Here is a 10624-nt window from a genome sequence, read left to right as displayed (position 1 = left end):
TCGTCTTAGAATTTCTCCCTGATCAAAAATATATATACTTTATATAGTCGGAAATCGATATTTCGATGTGTTACAAACGGAATGACAAACTTATTATACCCCCGTCACCATTCTATGGTGGTGGGTATAAAAACAGCATCCCACCCGACCAAAGTGCCGAGAAATGGCGAAGGTTCGCTAAAGCGAACATTTTTCGAAATAAATTAACGCGCACATTATTCGAGAAAAGTTCGATAATAGAAAAATTTCGAACGTGTTTTGTCGAAGTAATAACGAATATTTTTCGGCTTATTTGTTGGTGTTCCGGCATGTTTGTTTTTGACAAAGACAGAGATTAAAAAGTCATTTCAGTTTAAGAAATTGTTAAGTGCGGGTGAAGTGTGTTAGCGAATATAAAAGAGGTAAGTAATTTATTTATATATCTTTTAAAAAACTACCAATTTTCTTTCTTGTTTAATTTGCAGATGTATCCAGGAAAATGTTACTCATTGGTTAATATCCTTTTCAATGGCATAGCCACGACCGGTTTAATAACAAATTCCGGCAATGAAGTCAATGCAGTGCCTTAAATCACTTTAAATATATATTCCTAAATATAAATATTTTAAGTATTTTGTTCGCAACACTAATATCTATATTATTTTGTATTATAACTATCTATATTGTGTTGTAATAAAATAAAAACAAACTTGAAAATTTTCATTTACTACACAACTTATAATGGGAACAAAATGGGAATAAAACAGTATAGAAACCCTTCGAAAGCGGAATGATATCGAATACGAAAACGAATTCGAGATAGATTCGTTAACGATCAATTATAGATATCGCGAAACCTTCTTTAACGAATCACTAGCAAGCCTTCGAAAACGAAGAGTTTGCTGGCAGTAACAGCACGACAGATGAACGTTTTTCGAAATTTTTTCGAACCATTCTCGATATCGTTTTCGATAGTTTTCTTCGAGAAAAAAACCGACAATATTTCTATATCGAATACGATAACGAACGTTGTGGTCAGGTGGGATGTGTTTTCGCATTGAGAGCAGCATTTTATGTATGTGTGGACATGTGTTTTGTTTATCATTTTGGCATTATGGGCACAATTTTTTTCTTGGTTCGTTAAAAGAAATCGGAACGTACGAGGAGTAAGTCAACAAAAAAAAACATACAAAGGGATCTTCATAAAAATAACGAAAGGGCACTATACTCTTTTTAGAGTTAAAATGAAAAAAGGAGGAAACAGTGAAAAATTAAACAGTAAAATGTATAAAAACAAAGTTTAGTTCCCCTTTATTAATATTTAAGTTGTCCAAGAGGACATGTCGGACACCTTCAAATATAAAAGCGGGTATTAAATTGAAGTTTTGCAGCTACAACAATTGAAAAATTTTATTTTCTTTAAAATGAATTATTAAAGAAAAGTAAAAGGCAATTTTAGAGCAATAATGCCAACTTAATACCGGCCTTAAAGGTAAAAATGAAATTAAGTACAAAACACGATAAGTTTTAAATGAATTAAAATGGTGTTAAATGCTAGTAAAAAACTGTACACGCCTAAATAAATTTATGTGTATATTATAAAATTATTTATGTATGTTTATACTCGACTCCACGTTCTTCTTTTGTTAGAGTTTTTGAAATCCTTCCAAAATTTTAAACTTTTATACCAAAAACAGTTTTTTATTACAAAACTGTTATTTTTCCAATAAAAAAAAATAATATTTTATCCAAAAGCTCAGTCCATTTCGTTTATATCAAGCACTGTTTCTGACTTTAAATCTTTAATAACCCACATTTTGAAGTTTCATTATAAAAATGTAATATGGTATAAATATAAATGTGTAAATTAAAAAAAAAAAAAAAAAAAAAAAAAACAAGTATATACGGCCGTAAGTTCGGTCAGGCCGAATCTTATGTACCCTCCACCATGGATTGCGTAGAAACTTCTACGAAAGACTGTCATCCAGAAATTTCAACTCACATGGTTGTCATATATTATACTACCACCACGTACCAAATTTCAACCAGATCGGATGAATTTTGCTTCTCCAAAAGGCAACGGAGGTCAAATCTGGGGACCGGTTTATATGGGAGCTATATATTATTATGGACTGATAGGAACCAATTCCTGCATGGTTGTTGGATACCCTATACTAACATCAAGTGCCAAATTTCAACCGAATGGGAAGAATTTTGCTCTTCCAAGGTGCTCCGGAGGTCAAATCTGGGGATCGGTTTATATTGGGCCTATATATAATTATGGACCGATATCGACCAATTTTTGCATGGTTGTTTGAGGCCATATATTTACATCATGTACCAAATTTCAACTGAATCAGATAAATTTTGGTCTTCAAAGAGGCTCCGGAGGTCAAATCTGGTGATCGGTTTACATGGGGGCTATATATAATTATGGACCGATATGGACCAATTTTTGCATGGGTGTTAGAGACCATATACTTACACAATGTACCAAATTTCAGCCGGATCGGATGAAAATTGTTTCTCTTAAAGGCTCTGCAAGCCAAATCGGGGGATCGGTTTATATGGGGGCTATATATAATTATGGACCGATGTGAACCGATTTTTGCATAGTTGTTAGAGACCATATACTAACACCATGTACCAAATTTCAGTCGGATCGGATGAAATTTGCTTCTCTTAGAGGCTCCGCAAGCCAAATCGGGGGATCGGTTTATATGGGGGCTATATATAATTATGGACCGATATGGACAACAAAAAAAAAAAACATACAAAGGGATCTTCATAAAAATTTTTGCATAGTTGTTAGAGACCATATACTAACACCATGTACCAAATTTCAGTCGGATCGGATGAAATTTGCTTCTCTTAGAGGCTCCGCAAGCCAAATCGGGGGATCGGTTTATATGGGGGCTATATATAATTATGGACCGATATGGACAACAAAAAAAACATACAAAGGGATCTTCATAAAAATTTTTGCATAGTTGTTAGAGACCATATACTAACACCATGTACCAAATTTCAGTCGGATCGGATGAAATTTGCTTCTCTTAGAGGCTCCGCAAGCCAAATCGGGGGATCGGTTTATATGGGGGCTATATATAATTATGGACCGATATGGACAACAAAAAAAAAAACATACAAAGGGATCTTCATAAAAATTTTTGCATAGTTGTTAGAGACCATATACTAACACCATGTACCAAATTTCAGTCGGATCGGATGAAATTTGCTTCTCTTAGAGGCTCCGCAAGCCAAATCGGGGGATCGGTTTATATGGGGGCTATATATAATTATGGACCGATATGGACAACAAAAAAAAAACATACGAAGGGATCTTCATAAAAATTTTTGCATAGTTGTTAGATACCATATACTAACACCATGTACCAAATGTCAGTCGGATCGGATGAAATTTGCTTCTCTTAGAGGCTCCGCAAGCCAAATCGGGGGATCGGTTTATATGGGGGCTATATATAATTATGGACCGATATGGACCAATTTTTGCATGGTTGTTAGAGACCATATACTTACACCACGTACCAAATTTCAGCCGGATCGGATGAAAATTGTTTCTCTTAGAGGCTCTGCAAGCCAAATCGGGGGATCGGTTTATATGGGGGCTATATATAATTATGGACCGATGTGAACCAATTTTTGCATGGTTGTTAGAGGACATATACTAACACCATGTACCAAATTTTGCTTCTCTTAGAAGCCTCGCAAGCCAAATTTGGGGGTCAGTTTATATGGGGGCTATACGTAAAAGTGGACCGATATGGCCCATTTGCAATACCATCCGACCTACATCAATAACAACTACTTGTGCCAAGTTTCAAGTCGATAGCTTGTTTCGTTCGGAAGTTAGCGTGATTTCAACAGACGGACGGACGGACGGACGGACGGACATGCTCAGATCGACTCAGAATTTCACCACGACCCAGAATATATATACTTTATGGGGTCTTAGAGCAATATTTCGATGTGTTACAAACGGAATGACAAAGTTAATATACCCCCCATCCTATGGTGGAGGGTATAAAAATTGGTGTTCGGTCGGAGCAGGGATTGAACCCACGACCCTATGCATGAAAGGCAGACATGCTAACCATTGCTCCACGTGTCAAACAAATGTATGTTTCTGTTAAATAATGTTTTTTTTTTCATCGGCTCGTGGGCGCTGCAGTCTATGCTACATAAATATAACTTATAACGATAATTGCCTATTGATGGTCATAACAGCTACGTAGCCCAGTGGATAGTGTGATGGCTTACAAACTGTATGGTCCTCGGTTCGATCCTCCGTCCAGGAGAAATGTAAAATTTAAAAAAATTATAAAATTGAATAATTTCTTCAACATTATTTGTATACAGAAAAAGGTGCCAAGAACTAAAAAATTTCGTGGAAATGAAAATTATGTGAGGGAATGAGCACAATCTTCTTCCAAGCATTTAATAATTTTGGGCTCAAAATGCTTCCAAACATACAATACGTTCACATAAAACAAACACATTAATGTTTCGGCAGTATCCAATAATACATATGCTTCCTGCAAAATATGTTTGGAACATATGTTAGAGAAGCGATTTTTTTTTGAGGGTGTATAATCTTTCACAGGGGTCTTTCGGTATTCTAACAACGAGTTATATAAATCTTCGTTGTTATACGATTTTCGTAACATTTCTTTACAAATTCCTACAGTCCTTTCTGCTAAACCATTGCTCCTTGAGTAGTTGGGACTGCTTGTGATTATTTTAAAATCCCATCTTTTGGCAAATTCAAGGCACTCGTAAGAACCAAATGGCATGTTATCGGTTATAACCAATATAGGAATACCAAATCTCGTAAATACTTGAATCCAACCATCCACAACATCAGATGAAGTCTTTGATTTCAATTGGAGTAACTCAATCCATTTGTTATAAAGGGTGATTCTTTTGAGGTTAGGATTTTCATGCATTAGTATTTGACAGATCACGTGGGATTTCAGACATGGTGTCAAAGAGAAAGATGCTCAGTATGCTTTGACATTTCATCATGAATAGACTTACTAACGAGCAACGCTTGCAAATCATTGAATTTTATTACCAAAATCAGTGGCAGAAAATCCGCTTTTTTATCAACAAATTTTGTTCAGCGATGAGGCTCATTTCTGGTTGAATGGCTACGTAAATAAGCAAAATTGCCGCATTTGGAGTGAAGAGCAACCAGAAGCCGTTCAAGAACTGCCCATGCATCCCGAAAAATGCACTGTTTGGTGTGGTTTGTACGCTGGTGGAATCATTGGACCGTATTTTTTCAAAGATGCTGTTGGACGCAACGTTACGGTGAATGGCGATCGCTATCGTTCGATGCTAACAAACTTTTTGTTGCCAAAAATGGAAGAACTGAACTTGGTTGACATGTGGTTTCAACAAGATGGCGCTACATGCCACACAGCTCGCGATTCTATGGCCATTTTGAGGGAAAACTTCGGAGAACAATTCATCTCAAGAAATGGACCGGTAAGTTGGCCACCAAGATCATGCGATTTGACGCCTTTAGACTATTTTTTGTGGGGCTACGTCAAGTCTAAAGTCTACAGAAATAAGCCACCAACTATTCCAGCTTTGGAAGACAACATTTCCGAAGAAATTCGGGCTATTCCGGCCGAAATGCTCGAAAAAGTTGCCCAAAATTGGACTTTCCGAATGGACCACCTAAGACGCAGCCGCGGTCAACATTTAAATGAAATTATCTTCAAAAAGTAAATGTCATGGACCAATCTAACGTTTCAAATAAAGAACCGATGAGATTTTGCAAATTTTATGCGTTTTTTTTAAAAAAAAAGTTATCAAGCTCTTAACAAATCACCCTTTAGTAATCAACTATGACAAGATATGACTTCCCTGCATATTCCAAAATATCACAACCTACTTTAACAAATGGCATTTCAGGAACTTCATGAGACATAAGAGGTTCCTTTATATTGGCAAATCTATTCTCTTGACATTTCCTTTATTTTAATATCATTCTTTCAATATCCTCATTCATATGCATCCAAAAAAATAACTCAGATGCCCTTTTCCTTGTCTTTGATATACCCATATGGCTATCATGCAATTTATCTAAAATTTTGCACTTCATATTACGGGGAACCATTATTCTTTCGTTATAAAAAACAAGACCATCATCAACAGTAATATCATTTCTTTTACTATAATAGGCTCTAACGAATTCGGCCAACTTTTCTTTCACTGGCCAACCATTAAGTACATATTCCCGTATAGTGCTTAACAACTCGTCGGTTTTACTTGCCTTTCTTAGATCCTCCAATTTTATATTGATTGTACGGACCATATCAGAGACACCTTGTTCTTCCTCTAAATCCCCAGTGTAAAAATTTCTAGATAAATAGTATACACTTTCCTGGTTTGTAGACTTCTTCAACATTATAAGGAAACATTTTCAACCGCAATCTCTATAGTCCCGTTGACCCAATCTTGTTTATGTCTTTCTTAAATATAGTCTCTAAAGGTTTATGGTCCGTGTTTATAATGACTTTCCTACCATATATAAACTGATGAAATTTCTTGCAAGCAAATACTATTGTCAAAAACTCTTTTTCGATTTGTGCATACTGCTTTTCAGTAGTTGATAATGATCTTGAGGCAAAAGAAATAATTCTATTTTCTTGAAACAAACAACAACCTAATCCATCCTTTGATGCATCAGTCTGAATAACAATATCTCTATTTTCATTAAATGGGGTAAGAACAATGTAATCACATACAGCCTTCTTTATATTTTCAAAACATTCTGCATGTGCAGGCAAAATCTGGTATTCAACATTTTTCTTCAGAAGTTCACGAAGATGTGATGTCAAGTCTGCTAAATTCGGAATAAATTTTCTCAAATAATTAACAAGTCCAAGGAAGGATTTGCAATTCAGTTTTTTTGACATTGAAGACTCAGTATTGCCTCAATTCTCTTTGGATCCGGTTGAATATCTTTACTCTATACAATGTGGCCTAAAAATTTCACTTCTTGCACCCTAAAATGTATTTTCGTTCTATTCAATTTGACATTGCACTGTCTAGCCCTTTTCAAAAACATCTCTACATTTTTATCATGCTCCTCAATTGTTTTACCACCTATAATAATATCATCAATGTAAATGCTAACTCCTGGAAGGTCACCAAATGTGTTATAATTATAGCGCTGAAATACCTCAGATGCTGTCACTAATCCAAACGGAAGGCGTTTGAACCTGTAGCATCCGAACGGTGTACTAAAAGTAACAAAATCGCTGGATTCATTTGTCAAAGGAACATGCCAAAATCCATGCTTTAAATCAAAAGCCGAAAAATATTTATATTCAACTAAACTTAATGTAATTTCTTCAAATGTATGTATTAGAGGTGTGCATGTGAGTAATATTTTACTCACGTTCACGCACACTCACGACGTAGAACTCTTATTCACGCACACTCACGCACGATATTTTTTGGTATGACTCACGCTCACGCACGCTCTCGAAAAGAAAATTTGTACTCACGCACGAAAATCTTTTAAATGTCGTGACTCACGAAAAATATCGTGTCTCACGAAAAATGTCGTGACTCACGAATAATTTTATGAGTAATTTACCAATAGAACCTGACTGAAAATATGAGTATGATTAAAATCGAGAGCGTTATAAAACTTTTAACGCTTAGGAACACATTATAAATGAATTGAACTCGTAAGCATTTTATGTTCGTAGGCGGGATTATTTTTGTGAGCGTGTTTTTCCGAAATTTGTTACTAACGCACACTCACGAAGATATTATTTTCGAGACTCACGCGTTTCGTGGGACACGACAATTTCGTGTGACGTGCACACCTCTAGTAGGTATCTGATAGTGATCTGAAAGAACATGCTTATTAAGTTCACGTGGATCCAAGCATAAACGAAGACTACAATCTATCTTTTCTCGGATTACTAAATGATTAACCCATGCTTGTGGCCTTGAAGTTTTTTCTATAATTTTCCCTAACTCCATTAAAAAGAAAATTAGACAATTTTCTTTTTAATTTATCCCTTATTTTAAATTGAATTCTTCTGGGGGGATGGCCAACTGGAACTGCATGAGAACTAATTTCAATTTTATAATTATCTTTGAATGTGCCAATTCCTTCAAAAACGTCGCTGTACTTATTTATTAAACCGTCTAGTCATTCAGTCTTTCCATGTTCCAAATTCGCTTGATTAGACCCAAGTTGACACATGAATCTCTTCCAAGTATATTCATCTTTAACTATAAGAAAAAGTTTTTCTTTCAAACAACACAAGGCAGAACTATTTCTCCAATGGGACGTATCTTATGACCACTATAACAGGTTGGCTGATAAGTCCCCGGTCTGACACGTAGATGGCGCGCTAGTATTAAATGCATATTATTTTTATATAGTACCAACCTTCAAATGATTCGTGTCAAAATTTGACGTCTGTAAGTCAATTAGCTTGTGAGATAAAGCGTCTTTTGTGAAGCAACTTTTGTTATTTTGAAAAAAATGGGAAAAAAGGAATTTCGTGTTTTGATAAAATACTGTTTTCTGAAGGGAAAAAATACGGTGGAAGCAAAAACTTGGCTTGATAATGAATTTCCGGACTCTGCCCCAGGGAAATCAACAATAATTGATTGGTATGCAAAATTCAAGCGTGGTGAAATGAGCACGGAGGACGGTGAAGCAGTGGACGCCCGAAAGAGGTGGTTACCGACGAAAACATCAAAAAATGCACAAAATGATTTTGAATGACCGTAAAATGAAGTTGATCGAGATAGCAGAGGCCTTAAAGATATCAAAGGAACGTGTTGGTCATATCATTCATCAATATTTGGATATGCGGAAGCTCTGTGCGAGCTCACATTTGACCAAAAACAAAACCGTGTTGATGATTCTGAGCGGTGTTTGCAGCTGTTAACTCGTAATACACACGAGTTTTTCCGTCGATATGTGACAATGGATGAAACATGGCTCCATCACTACACTCCTGAGTCCAATCGACAGTCGGCTGAGTGGACTGCGACCGGTGAACCGTCTCCGAAGCGTTGAAAGACTCAAAAGTCCGCTGGTAAAGTAATGGCCTCTGTTTTTTGGGATGCGTATGGAATAATTTTTTCGATTATCTTGAAAAGGGAAAACCATCAACAGTGACTATTATATGGCATTATTGGAGCGCTTGAAGGTCGAAATCGCGGCAAAACGGCCCCAAATGAAGAAGAAAAAAGTGTTGTTCCACCAAGACAACGCACCGTGCCAGAAGTCATTGAGAACGATGGCAAAAATTCATGAATTGGGCTTCGAATTGCTTCCCCACTCACCGTATTCTCCAGATCTGGCCCCCAGCGACTTTTTGTTGTTCTCAGACCTCAAAAGGATGCTCGCAGGGAAAAAAAATTGGCTGCAATGAAGAGGTGATCGCCGAAACTGAGGCTTATTTTGAGGCAAAACTGAAGGAGTACTACCAAAATGGTATCTCTTGAAGGGAACTATGTTGAATAATAAAAAGGAAGTTTGACAAAAAAATGTGTTTTTCTTTGTTAGACCGGGGACTTATCAGCCAACCTGTTATGAAGTCAACATAGTTTTTGTAGGCTTTAAAGAAGGATTTTTAATTATTTGTCGAAGAATAGAAAAAGGAATTATGTTCGCATCGGAACCGGTATCTAATTTAAATTTCACAGGCATATTTAAAACCATTACTTCATGCATCCAAACGTCTTTCTTACTACGAGATACTGTAGGTTAATGCAAATGCACTATTTGTATCCGAATTATCATCACCAAAGCTTAGAGTATTTACCTTTACTGCTCTAGACCTACATGCCACAGAAAAATGATTTAATTTCTTACATTTATGACAAATCTTTCCAAAAGACGGACACTTATCTCTACGATGAATTTTGAAACATATTACACTGCATATTTACCCTATATGTTGTAGTACTATCTTTACCTTAGTACACTGAAAAAAATATTGTCGTCAGGTCAAAGATTGTCTTTAAAATACGAATGCACATTTTGTTTAGCATAGAAGACGTATTTCTCTAATATAAAGTTTTTTCCTTGTCCAATAGTCGATAAACTTTTCAATGAAGTCGTGTTGTCCTTATAATTAAGTGATTTGACTTAAAAATGGGTATCATAATATGAAAGAAAAAAATGTTTGGACTAAGGTCAACTTGGCTTTAATAATTCAGAAAAATTCTTTAAATTTAATGAAATTGTCTTTAAATCTGTTGTCTATTTGCATGTTGACTACAAATCAAAAAATCGTTCAAAAATAGGACATGTTTTTCAACACTTTATTTTAAAGACGTTTCTTACTTGAAACATAGCATAATTTCTGCTGGAAGTCGAGTCTTATTATGGGAAATAAAGTTGTCGTTAACTCGCTTTTAAAGGACTTTGATAGCATATGAAGAAAAAAAGCTGAAGAAATAAAAAAATAAAATTTGCTTCCTAGAAGCAAGTACACAAAACCCAAATTTAAAAGAGAATTGTGTCTTAAAAGTATCCTTATTTGTATTCTCCGCTTCTTTGACTCGGAATCAATACCAACATTTTTAAAGTAAAGAAAAATCTTTGGAACCCGGCATGATTTTTTTCAGT

At 35.6% G+C, this 10624-nt stretch overlaps 1 long non-coding RNA gene across 1 annotated transcript; it reads left to right on the top strand.

The window, feature by feature from the left end:
- The first annotated feature begins 267 nt into the window (after positions 1 to 267).
- Positions 268 to 696, top strand: LOC142240736 (uncharacterized). The gene is made up of 2 exons (XR_012723368.1): positions 268 to 401; positions 465 to 696. It is a non-coding gene; the product is annotated as an uncharacterized LOC142240736 (long non-coding RNA).
- The last annotated feature ends 9928 nt before the right edge of the window (positions 697 to 10624 follow it).

This window comes from Haematobia irritans, chromosome 1 (assembly GCF_050003625.1).
Source record: "Haematobia irritans isolate KBUSLIRL chromosome 1, ASM5000362v1, whole genome shotgun sequence".
Lineage (NCBI taxonomy): Eukaryota > Metazoa > Arthropoda > Insecta > Diptera > Muscidae > Haematobia > Haematobia irritans.
This window is presented reverse-complemented; position numbering and strand designations above follow the sequence as displayed.